We start from the raw sequence: 14,123 nt of genomic DNA on the forward strand, positions 1-14,123 counted from the left end.
TTGTGTTATGATTAATTTTAGATGTGAATGATTGCCCACGATTATTGTGTCAAAAAGAATATGCATGGAAAAAGTCACGACATCCGCTGATGATGTTCACAAACCATCGATTTATATGTTTTTTTGCGTGAAAAACGAAATTCAAATTTGTTACATTAGAGCTAGGCAGTTATTAAGCTAATTTAAAAATTTTCCACTATGAATTTCTAACCGCAATTAAGTAAGTTAACCAACCGTAAACGGGACCCTTCTGCAAATATACCCAATAAAAAACTTCAGTTTTCCAACTATGGCATTATGCCATATCAATTTTCATATTTCTCAGAACACAAAAAAATCATTAAATCAAGTTAATTAATTAGTTTATAATTAATTGTTAACATTAGTTTATAATATAACCCTGCACATACCTACACGATTGAATTTCCTTCAACCATTAAATTGTTGCATTATTTGTATTTTTAAATGATTCGGTCCATGCTTTAGTGTCCAACGAGTTGATTTTCTGGAGGTCTATTGTCAAGCTCTAACCAATCAATACGAAGAATGTAATTCTTCAATTACAAAATCTTCTTTCTTTCTACAACTTCGACATCAAACACTATATTTATTTAAAAATGTATTTACCTTATGGCAAATAGATTTGACGGTTATCACAATTAATAATGTGCGGTGAAAATGAGGTATTATACACTTAAAATAATTCGGTAATAAGCCGTACTACCAGCGGTGACCATATCCGGCTCTACCGCGATGGTAATAAATTGGTTAATTCGTTACAAAGTTGGTAACATCTGTTGCCTCGCGGTAGCATCTATTACCAGCGTGAAAATAAATTTATGACTGATCGGTAAATACATGAAAAAAATAAATTTCAAATGTGTAAGTTTAGTTCCGTAGTGAATATTCGTTTCTTGTTTAATTACAAACTTAATATCCAGATGGACGGGTTCCCACTCATCTTGAATTTAACAACCAAATTTGGAACGGATTTAGAACTTACTAAACTAGCCAACGCTCGGTATTGCGGAGTAATTATCTCGATGGGAGGCGCGTTTGCTCATCTCATGATCATATGACTGCTGTGACAGAAAAGTGCCGTAATGAAGTACTTGGGCACTATATTATAATAATATTAAAGATTTTATTTTTTTATTTGACACTTGACTTACACAACTTAATTTCAAAATCAATTTTCGAAAATAATAGTTAAATTAGTCAAATTATGGAAACAAGTCAAAATTATTATTTTGCATGTTCAGTCTTAAGTGCGACCGAGTAAATTGCATAAAAATTGCTTTGCTAGTCACAAGATTTAACCAGAAAATTAGTTTTTAGATATACAAAAAAATTACCGCCGAAATTATAGCCGTTTACAATATCTTAGAAAAATTGTATATTGTTAGTTTACTTCAAAAGTGTTGCGGGTACGGCCGTTTTTCTAATCTGTCAAGGTGGGCGTGTTTAAAGCCTAATGCGGGTGAATTTTGAATTTAAACCTGTCCCGTCCAAATCGATAATCTTTAATACCATCCATCATAATAATCCGTTCCAAGTTTTACCTTTATCTAGAAAACTATTTAAAATTGCTGTTGCTTTTCCCCCCCACATATTTAGCAGACCTGACATAATTGGCTTTATGTAATTTTTGTAATTGTAATTTTTGTGTTTTATGTAATTCTACATAACCTACTCGGAGGAGTAGGCTATGTAATTGAAGTTGGAACAAATTATCTACAAATGTATGTGACGCATATGACGTATTTTAGCAACTCGTTTATCCAAGGGTTGGATTTATAGGAAACGCTTACCGTTCGTTAACAATATATTAAAGAATACAAAAAGGATTTAAATAAAATTCTGTAAATTTTAATTATGCTAAATATATAACATAAATAAAGCACAAATTTTAAATTTTAGAGTACACACGTTCAGTTTTAAATTCCTATATTCTTGTTACACTTCTGACGATAGAAACAGATGAGCGTTTTGCTAACTTTGTTGTATAAGTAATATCTTGATAATATTTTATTTCAAATTATAGTTATAATTTTTTATTATTTTATTGATAATTTTTACGCCAGAATTGATTTCACTGAGTTTTTAAATAACAAAATACTTCAAAGATGCAATCGTCATTATGTCCTGTTTTTAAAGTCAACTTAAAAAACCGAAATGTTACACATTTATCTTTAACTTTGTACCTGAATTTTATAAAATTCCTCGTTATTTAAAACTACAATGTGATAATAACCTTTACCATCAGGAATTTCTATGTTGCTGTATATCACGTTACGTATTAGAGCAAAATACATGTTCCTTAAAGATCACAACAGGCTAATTTTAGTTATCTACACAGATTCATTATCTATTAGATTCCAAATATAAACTTGAACCATTATTCACATCAATAATCATCTGATTTGCCGTGAGGATCTTGAAAATTAATTTTATTTAACAAAAAAATTTGGATGCCTTCGACGCCAAATGGGACAGATTATATTTTTTGAGCATATTGATTTAACTAACTCCTAGCAAGTTTAGACTGGCAGAAGCGTAGTTTCACGAAAGTCTCAATTTCTGTGGAGGCTCAATCCTCCGTGGAAGAGGAGGATATTTACTAGTAAATATCTATGAACGTGCCTGCATTAGTACACCATACACTCCAACAGTCCTTTATTACTTCATTAATTAGTTCAGTTTTTTAAAGAGCGTTACGTTGAGATACATATAAAAATATAAACAATTTTGTAATGTAAGTAGTTTGCATGAGAGTTTTATGATCAATTTGACAATTAAAATAGTTACGATGCAAATGTATTTTAAATTTAGTAAATTCTAAAATTTCCCTGCGAAACGGATTGAATTTGAAAAATTGCTTCTATGATTAATTTCTATTCAAATAATTTTATATTTTAATAATTTTTATATTTGTAAGTTTGTACGCCAAAATCTATTTCATCAAATTTTCCTAAACAAGTTTAGTAACAAGGTTTTGTATGTTCATGTATCGTAAACAATTTGAATATTTTACGATGTCAGTCTTATAAAGTGGGAACTTAAATTTTAAAACTTTTCTGTAGATAAAACTGCATTATCAAATTTGCCAGCTACATTTTTCCCATTAATTGTTCACGTATTCTGAAATAAGGGTCAATACATTCCTTATAGAGCAACAAAAGGGAATTTACTCTTTGTTAGAATTTGTATCTTGTGATTTTGTAATACCCTTTACAAATTTACGCACCAGCGCTGAACTTTGTGATTTACTTGAATTAAAAAATATCATTCTATCACATTTTTAAACATTTCAAAATTTGAAGTAGAAAAGTTTAATGTCCAAAATTTTATAAATTTCACATCAGTTTGTTTGTCAGTAAATCTTTAAGTTTGTATGCCGGAAAATTAAAAAAATCGTTTCACCCGAACTGTAGATGATTTACAAGGAAAAAAATTGTAGGTCTAATCTCAGATTTCTAAATTTTTACACTGTTGGAGATTACCAGATGTCAATCTTCTTCAAAGTTTTACTCAAAATGTGTAAAATAAACATATGAATTTGCAAAGGTTTAGTTCCAAACTCAGTATTAGTCCTGTTTTTAATTAGATTACAGAATAATAGATTTCTGTAATGGTTCTCGGTTTTCCAATAAAAGTTATTGAAATAATTTTGTCACACTAATTATTTGTCTCCGGTGTAATTCTTAAATTTAAATTATACGCCTCACAATTATTCACCAGTTTTACGTAAAAGTGTGGAATTTTAGTAATATTCAGTGGGTTACGTCACCTGTGGTTGTAATTTGTAATTTGTTTGTTGTCCAATTTGTAAATAGTTTAAGTAAATGCTTGTGGTAAATTACCTAGTGCTCAAATTTGCAAAATTTATAGCAATTTAAATATTTACAGTAAAGGTAGCCGAATATTTGAACAGATTTGTTATACATATTATTGTTCCCGACCTTTCTATCTTAATTTCTTCACAAATTAAACAGCACGCAATAAATATTTTGGCGTTGTGTCACATCAATTTTCCTACAGGATTTATTATTCTATCATATTGTTGTTTGTTCCCATTGTTTATGCTACTTATTTAAACTTTACTTAACATTATCTAATCTATTTGGATTATATGTAGCGAAATAAATTATGTAGTAAATGTTGAAACAATTTGTAGAAAACTTTTTTTTTCTTCAGTGAAATCTTTATGTAGGTATATGCCTCCAAATGCGATTGCCATGATGTTCTGCCACGTTGGGTATATTTTTAAAAAAAAACGGGAGTAAGAGTTTCAATGAAATTCAAACTTGCTGTCTTATAGTATACATTTACTTATAATATCGTCAAACTTTGTATCGCAAATAAAGGTATAATTCATAAGTATTGTGATTTTATGCGATTTCGGTATCCAGCTAATCGGACCACACATATAAGGAACGGATCCCCCAATTGGATATTTTCTCGGAAATGAAAACTTCCCCAGTATTTGTTATACATGTAAGAAACTACTTATAGTTAGGTTAAGGACACCACTTGCAGGATAGGAATTCTATTTCTCTCTAAAGAAAACCACTAACATTAGTCGGGCAATGCGAAGCAGGTGCATTCTGAAATTTCCCTGCGAAACGGATTGAAATTGAAAAATTGCTTCTATGATTAATTGCTATTTGAATAATTTTATATTTTAATAATTTTTATATTTGTAAGTTTCTACGCCAAAATCGATTTCATCAAATTTTCCCAAATAAGTTTAGTAACAAGGTTTTGTATCTTCATCGCAGATTCGTATATAATACAAGTACGGTATTAATAATTAGTAACAATTTATCATTGCTACATGGAATTACTCTAACTTTCTACCACTTTGGGTATAAGTAGTCAAAACAACAAAAACCTTACATATTCAAAGAATGAAAATTTCACAATGATTTATAAAATGAACAATGAAAATCATTTATTACTATCATGAAATCGAGTGCACCTTAAACAATGCCTCATAAAGATATTGATCACTTGCATCGAACGCAAGGATGTTTTGTTTTGACAAGGCGACATCCGATTTCGCCAACTTTGTTACTGACGCCCTCCAAAACCATCGTCTGCAAATGAACAACTATGAAAAACTAATTTTGGCCTTAGGATTTCATTTTGAGTCAACTAAGACCGGAACCTGCATTTATTTACCTTCCTCAATTTACACCACCTTGTTTTGCTTTCTGTTTCCGAGCCTGACCTTTGACATTTGCAACGACTCCAGTTGCTTTCCATTTCTTGACAGACAATATGGGACGAAGCATTAACCTTTTTTACAAATTACCTTGTAACCAAACCGCTTATAATGTAAGAGGATAGCTAGCGAAATTTTGCCTTGGCTAATGTGGTGTTTCTTTTCCATTTCTTCCATTTCGATTTTTTTCAAACTTTAATCATTTAGCACAGAAAGCACTGTTTTATCAAAATATTACTTGGATTTTACTAATTTCCACAAATGTAAGGGGCAAACCGGGTTAAACCTGTATTTATTGTCTGGACGACCTTAATTATTCGGCAATGAATTTTCATTTTTGCTTGCTCTGAATTTTTCATAATTCATAATTTTCACCCAAACTCTTTTAAATTGTACAAAAATGTTGTCAGATACATGAAAAATCCATGTTAAAAAAATAACTTTTGAAAATTCTATCAGGCATAGGATACGGTTGTTTAAATTCGGACCAGGGTGTCTATAATTAATTGCATGACTTTTTACAAGTTTTAATTTGCTCCAGATTTTAGAAAGAAAGATTTATGAATAAACCTCACTTTCTAAATTCTTTTATACGATATGGTATATTAATTTCATTGCTTTTATCGATAATGGTGTGAATACTTGGCAAAACATATTTTTTTAAATATCATAGTTAACAATATTATTTCCATAATTGTAAACTATAATTTTTTTGTAAATCGATACAAAATGTACACTTTTAGAACGAAAATTCATACACGTCATTCCTTAGAGAGATGGACCCATAAAAAACCTATTTGTACTTCTGGATCCCGACCCAAGGATTTACAATTTGTATGAACTGACCGTATTAACATATTATCAGTACAGCTTTGCAGATTATTATACAACGATTGACAATTTGTGATTAACATATTATTAGTATTATGATTAGTGAGCATATTATTAGTTTGTGTTTTATTTGGAATCAGTATGCCGAATTTCAGTTCGATTGGAGAATCTTGAAAATTGAGTATGGGTCACCCAATACGGCCCTAGGTTTAGTATTATTTATTTTATTTTTCCAATAAATTTGGTGAATAGTATAGTAATGGCCTCCGACAAATCCTTGCGATCCCTTGAGATGATATTTTTCCCAATTTCACTTCATTTTCTTTCATCAGGAGCCATTATGATTATTATGACATTACATTATAACAATATTATAACTATTACAATAGGAGCCATTATAACTATGTGCCTGCTATGTGTCTACTTCCTACGACTTTCAAATTTTGTACCCTTGACCCATACCACTAAAATGACGCACGACCACTTGACTGATTAAGCCCATGATTAAGCCCATCGATTTTCTAATGGTAAAATGTAAAATCTTGCAAAACTTAAAATTTATGAAAACCCCGTAAAATATTTTAACTAGATTTTATTTCCAACATGCACAAGTTTAGATCCACATCCAAAATTTAAGCATGTTTTAATTACGTTGTCGGTTAAAAGGTGGTTAAAAACATGATCCGATACAAAATGTCCGTAAATTTATGGAATACTTGTTTTTATTTTATTTTAAAGGAGTTAGGTGAACCTATAATCGTTTTGAAAATTATATTTAGCTATTTTTTTATAAAATAATTACATCGTAGATTTTGTTTTGGTGAGAAATTAAAAATATAAATTTTTACCACGAATTTCATCAAAAATTCCAATAATATATTTATCACTAATTTGAAATAAATGAATTTGAAATAAAAATGAATTTGAAATAAAAATTAGAAAGAACAGGTTTAAAATTTTCATAGCCTGATGATTTACCTAAATATCAATTTTGGAAATTGTAAGCCACTTCAAGTAAAATACGACCAAACATCACTGGATATCTTTTTGATTAATTGCATACCCAGTTTCACATCAAACTAATATCGACAGTTAAGCTGTGCACACTTGGCAAAAAAATTACAAAATTCATGACTACGATTTGAATTTTAAAACCAATCAGATCGCACTATTAAAATTTGTGGAGAAAATCTTCATATTTTTATTTACTTTAAAGTCACAATAATACCTGGAAATTACGAAAACCCGTAATTTGCGGGTTAACCACTAACAGCACAAGATATCACTTTTACGTGTTGCAAGGATAAAATCAGATTTCGTAAAATATTTAAAAGTGAACATTAGCGGCTAATGTTCGGGTTAGGGATGGCCAAATCCCGACCCGTGCGAAAGACTACATTAGCGTTTAAATTCTTTGGATATTTCCTCAAAAAAATTGTGCGAATGTCTGTTAACATTTTTCATTATAAGCTTGTAGGCCATCAATTGCATTTATGTTTTTATAAAAATTCAAGCATCCGTTACCAGAGAAATATCTTTGATTACATATTATGTAACTACTTTCGTAAAATAGTATCGCTGACGCTGGGGTTGTCCATATTACAAAAAAATTATTCCTATGCTTAGGAGGAGGGGTTCAGGTATTGCGACTCACAGATCCTTTTGAAACTTTTACCATTTCCATCCCTTGAAGGAGGAATTGTAGAAAAATATATAATATTTAAATAATTAAAAATTAAATGAATAAAAAGCCATGTAGTAAATATTAATAGATTCAAAATATTTTTAGAGTCAAAAGGTGTTATGACGATCTGCTGGATCAACAAGTTTGACTTTCTAAACTATATTACACAAATTTTCTTAAACCGTTGCCATGCCTGAGGAACTTGATTAATTTCACAACCTGATTTATATCGTCATTTAATTTCCCAACTGTAAAAAACGTTATTCTTAATGCGTTAAATAGTTAAAATACTTTAACTTGCTTCAGCTAATAATTATCCTACTCTTCGTTTTGGACGTCCAAAACACTTTGGACACGTCTAAAACTGTGCAAGACATGTGAAACTACACTTCGAACAGAAGATTTGCAATGTTAATTCCATATCTAATATTCATGCTTTAATATTCACAATATCAGTTTATGTATATAATAAAAGTATTGATTTCTATTCTTAAATTTTACAAGTTGGCAGCAAAACTGCTGAAAAGCACTATTTTTCCGTATTTTAATTGATTTAGTACTCAATTGTTTGTCGTTGCTACATGCTAGCTAACGTGCTTTAGTCCCTTCAAATATATAACCTACTAACTTTTCAGGGCGACAGATTTTGGAAAAATAGTTCATTAGAGGGAACTCCACGACCCTCAGCAATACCATTTTACTGACATCTACTCCATAAATGTACTCCCGAAGCCTGTACCCTTGTTCAATTAAAACCATAAAAAATCCCACATTTTGAATTTTCCTGCTTCTGAAAAGCATAATTTCAAAAACAGCCTAATACATTTATTGTGGCCCAAATATCACCCGATGTGACCCGCTGACCTTTTAATATCTCTATCATTCATCTCTGGCCTTTCTGAGTTACATTTGTCTTATACAACTATAATGATACCCTTATAATTCAAAAATTTCGGTGACTCTTTGAAATTTTGAAAAACTCCATAAGTGTCCTATGGCTACTTTTCTGAGACGTTCATTTTGCTTTTTACCAGAAACTTCTAACTTGAAAGGTCCCCGCACACGAGCCCTTTAAATACACTTCCATTAGGTGGCAGTATGTGGGGAAAAATAGAAAAATTAAAGTAAGTTTTACTTACAAATATAATAAGTGGAATTTTTCATTTTTGTCAAACTTCATAAATACCACCTAATACCACCCGGTGATCTGACTTAACAAATTAAATTTACAGACAGCAAACATTTAAAAATTTGGAACCAAACTTATACATTTTGGAATTGGAATGTATATTTGATACCTGGAAAATAGTGTCGTAAATATGAAATCTTCATATCATAAAATATCATTCTAATTAAATGTAGGTCAGCTACGCTCTCACGACCCTCGAAATATTGTTATGACTGTTTTGTTAAAAGTACCCGGACTAAATCCATCATGTATAAATGACTGTTTATGATTATTGCCAAGAATTATTTAGACTACCATAAAAGTACCTGGATAAAATACTTGCACTAGTTTTGTCCTCAATAGCTCTCTAGACTAAATATCTCCTCTCTAAAACACCTTTAAAGAGGCCTTTCTTTTGATTGAATAAACAACTAGCTTTTTGACTCTTGAACATGACACATCTCTCGTAGTCAATTTATTGCAACATCAAATCCACCCATTTTTACTCTCAAATAGTCATATGGTATTACCACACGGATGCGATTAATAAGAAACCTCAATCAAATCTAGGCAAAATAGTTTCCCCAAAATTTTTTAACGACATATGTATTAAGTCCGACATGTACAAATTTAGATCCATGTCCCATATTTATGCAGGTTTTTATGTTCAGGATTAAATAAAATATATTATAAGGAAAGGAATGAAAGAATTTTTAACACGCAAATGATGCATCCTTTCCGTGTTAAAAATTTCCACTGTCCGACAAGAACTAAAGTCTTTAATGAATTAGTACGATGATATGTAATATATGTAAAATACAAATGAAAGTTTTTGTTTGAAATCGTTTCATTGTTATGTGTAGAAACTTTGTGTTTTTCTCAAAATGTGGTTTGACAGTTGGAAAGCAAAATTACCAACTAGATAAGAATTATGCAGCAAAAATTATTTATTTGTGAAAATTAAAATTGTTCAAATTAATTTATAAAACAGGTAGCTCTTACGGGTTTGCTGTGATGGATAACTTTTTGCACAAAGGTGTATATATAAAATTTTATGTAGACTAGTTTTTTTTTCAAAATTTCTTGCTACCAAGGCCTATTTACCAAAATGTAATAGAATTACTGATTGTTTTTGAATAAATCACACAGTAATTAAAACCTAAATATTTATTCACATGAATAAGTAAATATATAATCACTCGACAATTAACTAGACATAATTCCCTAGTGCATAAGAACTACTACAATCCTCAAAATGTCCTTATGATGTCAACTGTACATAAGATATTTCACCTATATTGTTATTTTATAAATAGACGTATTAAATGCGTAGAAAAACAATTTATTAGGAAGACATAACCCCAACATGCCAGTAAAAGATCGCCTCTAAATTTTGGCCCATACTTCTTTCTGAAATGTACAACGCATTGAAGTACGATCTTTTCCATTACAATAGAGTTGGACAATACAGCGAAATATTTATTACGGAGTTAACCATACACTGTTTTGATTTTTTGCTAGTTTTGCAAAATTATTTTGTTTAATTGTTTTTATTTTGTGAAGGCTTATTTATAATTTCGCTATAAATTATTTCAGATAATTAACATATACCAGTTTGCAAGGACAACGGCAATAACTGAAAATATAATAGTTTCCAACATGGTAAATTGGAACTTATTAAAACGGACTTATTCATAAATGAGTACAGTGTTGAAATTCAAAGTCAAATAATGAATAATTACCAGTACCGTAAGGCCACAAATTATCAAAGATTTTTAAATGGCTCCCTTAAAAATTCGTATCAGAATAATCAATACTTTTATTATGTACATAAGTGATATTATGAATATTAAAGTATAAAAAATATTAGATGTGGAACTAATATTGCGAGTTTTCTACTCCAAATGTAGTTTTATTATGCTTTGGACGATATTACACGAACCCAAAAAGAGTTTTGGACATCTGAAACTGATTATTTGAAGCATAATGAAAATATTTTAAGTATTTTTCCCATTAAGAATAACGTTTTTAACGGTTAGAAAATTAAATCACGATATGAATAAAGTTGTGAAATTAATCAAGTTCCTCAGCTTGGCAGGGTTTGGGAAAATTTGTTTAATATGGCTTAGAAAGTCAAATTTGCTGATCCGGCGTATCCTGTTACTGCATCTTCGAATCTTAAGATATTTGGATTTTATAAACAATTACCATTTGGCTTTATACTGATTTAATTTTTAGTTTTGAAAAATATTTTCTCTCGTTAGTTAATGACATACGGTTTATGATAGCAGGCATTTGAAAACGCATGTGTTTTGTTTCTGTGCAAGTTTAGCCAGGACTGTGCAGAAAATATCAAAATGTTCTAGTTCATTTATTTTATTACTAAAATTTAATTCAGTATAATTTGAACTAAAGTTCTTGTTAGGCTCCAAGAAACTATACATATTTTACTAAATTCTGCAAATATGTATTTGATTAGGTGGTTGGTCCATAATGCAAGTACGTACTAACCCGATTTGATTTGATTGTACGAAATTTTGTACTGCTTTTCAAATTATACTTGTCAAAATGTTCGTATCAAAATTATGACTTCTGGATTTATATAAGAACTAGGTAAAAATTCTCGCAATTTAGTAAACAAACTAGTAGAGAATTTATTAAATTTGTAAGATTGCAAGTAAAAAACAAAAAATATGTTTTACGATATATTAAAGGAATAATATTTTCTGATTAAAAAATATGAAATTTCACCGCCGGTGTGAGTATTCTAGGATGTTAGTAGTTTATTTGTAATGCAGATTGGTCTCTTGATCCTTCTTGATAAGATTTGACCGTAATTTGTGTGCTGTCATGATTTTTAAAATCTAAAGGAATTTTTCGTAATTCCACTATATTTGAAAATATGAATACATGGTTTTCTTAATTTTATTATAAATTAAAAATAAAACAAATCGTGAAGTATACGAGTCGGAAAATTACACTAGCCGACAAAATTGAGTAGATTGGAAGGATGATTGCATACAAAGGTGGAAATCTCACAAACTACTGGATGGAAATGAATAATTTCTTTTGCATAATGTGTAGAATTTAACTAGCTACAACAGTCACAATCAACTAAGGTCCTGAGTATTACTGCTTTCCTGTAAAAATGCGAGATTTGTAAAGAAAAAAATACGGGAGGGACAAAATTGAGTAGATTTTTGTACATAATTCTTCCCTAGATTAAATAAATAACTGTTTGCTTTATAAAAATTTAATGCTCTCCCAATTCAAAAATGCAGCTATTTCACAAAAACATTTAAAATTTATTTTTGACAACATGCAAACGGTTACAGTATATTAATGTTTCTGGGATTATAGGATACATTATTATATTATATATCATTATACAAATTATTTATAGTATTGTAGTAAAACATCTACAAGTGGTCTTTATATACATAAATCTATTGCAACATTTAGCAACGGGGTCAAAATATTACAAACTAAACATCTATGAACGTGCCTACATTAAAACACCATACACGGCAACAGTCCTTTATTACTTCATTAACAAGTTCATTTTTTTGAAAGCGTTATATATAAAAATGGAAGTAATTTTGTAATGTAAGTAGTTTGCATGGGAAAAATGAATATTTTCTTATTGGATACGTCAGTTTTATTACTTTAAACAGATGCAATAAATGATCAATTTGACAATTAAAATAGTTACGATGCAAATGTGTTTTAAATTTAGTAGATTCTGAAATTTCCCTACGAAACGGATTAATTTTGAAAAATTGCTACTATGATTAATTTCTATTCGAATAATGTGACATTTTAATAATTTTTACAATTGTAAGTTTGTACGCCAAAATCGATTTCATGAAATTTTAATAAATCAGTATTATAGTAAGGTAGACGTTGTGTGTTTTCTTTCCAGATTCGTGTATCATGCAAGTAGGGTAACAAGTCATCAATTACTACATGGAATTATTCTAACTTTCTACCACTCTGGGTATAAATAATCAAAACAACAAAAATCATACATATTCAAAGAATAAAATTTCACAATGATAATTATAAAATGAACAACTTTAGCTCCAGATTCAATACATATTCATAATTTAAAGTACAATTTAGGTAAGTAGATGCCTTGTTTTCGTCTTTCTAATCTATTTAATCTCTATAAAAAGTTTATATGAATTTATTAAAATTATTCAATCCGCTGTTCAATTTTATAATTTTAGTTACACTCTTCGCATTACAAGCAAAGAATGCAAAATTATGTTCCAAAAATTTAAATCTGCATCTTTAAGATTTATCTGTAACAATTTCAGTATTTGATTCTGTTACCTTATAAAGTAGGTACAGTTACGTACTTACAAGTAATTTTAATTTTTACAACTGTATCTTCAATTTCGACTCAATTTTTTTAAATTCCACAACCACTTAATACTTACGATGTCACCGATGTAATAGAGTGGGTTATCAAATCTCCAGAACAATGCAATAATGTAGTTCTTATAACCTTAATACTTTTAGACCTATAAGTTTATGATGGTAAGAAATAGTAACGTTTCAAATTATGACTATTTTCAGAAAATACTTAATCAATATATTTAACTGGTTTAAAATCTTTAAAAAATCTTTTTTTTAATCAAGATTGCATGTTTTCATTTTTTACGTAAACTAGGGAAATGGTTTATTTAGAATCATACCTTAGCAACTTAACTAGGGTAAATTTTGGTAAATTTAAGATAATGCAATCATTAAGGTAAAAGTTATAAAAAATTCCACCCACACACGAAACATCTTTAAACCTTAAACAATCAATAAATTTTGAATAAAACTAATATAGCTTGCACATTTTACGAAAAGATGTACCTAATTCATGGAAAAGATTTGGGATATGAAAAAAACTGAAGCTTTTTTTCCTTTTTCGAGTCACTTGATCGTGGATTAATCTATAGCTGGGTCAATATGTCGCCTTGTTAATAATTAGTTCTACATGGATTCATCAACATGGTAAGAATTAACGCTGATTATGATAGAAACATTTTTATTTCAATGCGGTAGAGTTATATAGAATCATCGCCTGGCAATATTATGCACGTTTTCAGTAATAAATGTACCAGTACCTGGGTAATAAGTTTATCCAAGAAATATTTTTTACCGGAGTTCTTAGAATTTAGCTATATTTGAAAACTTTTAATCACTACTTCTCAATATTT

Source organism: Folsomia candida, unplaced genomic scaffold (assembly GCF_002217175.1).
Source record: "Folsomia candida strain VU population unplaced genomic scaffold, ASM221717v1 Fcan01_Sc024, whole genome shotgun sequence".
NCBI classification, from domain to species: domain Eukaryota; kingdom Metazoa; phylum Arthropoda; class Collembola; order Entomobryomorpha; family Isotomidae; genus Folsomia; species Folsomia candida.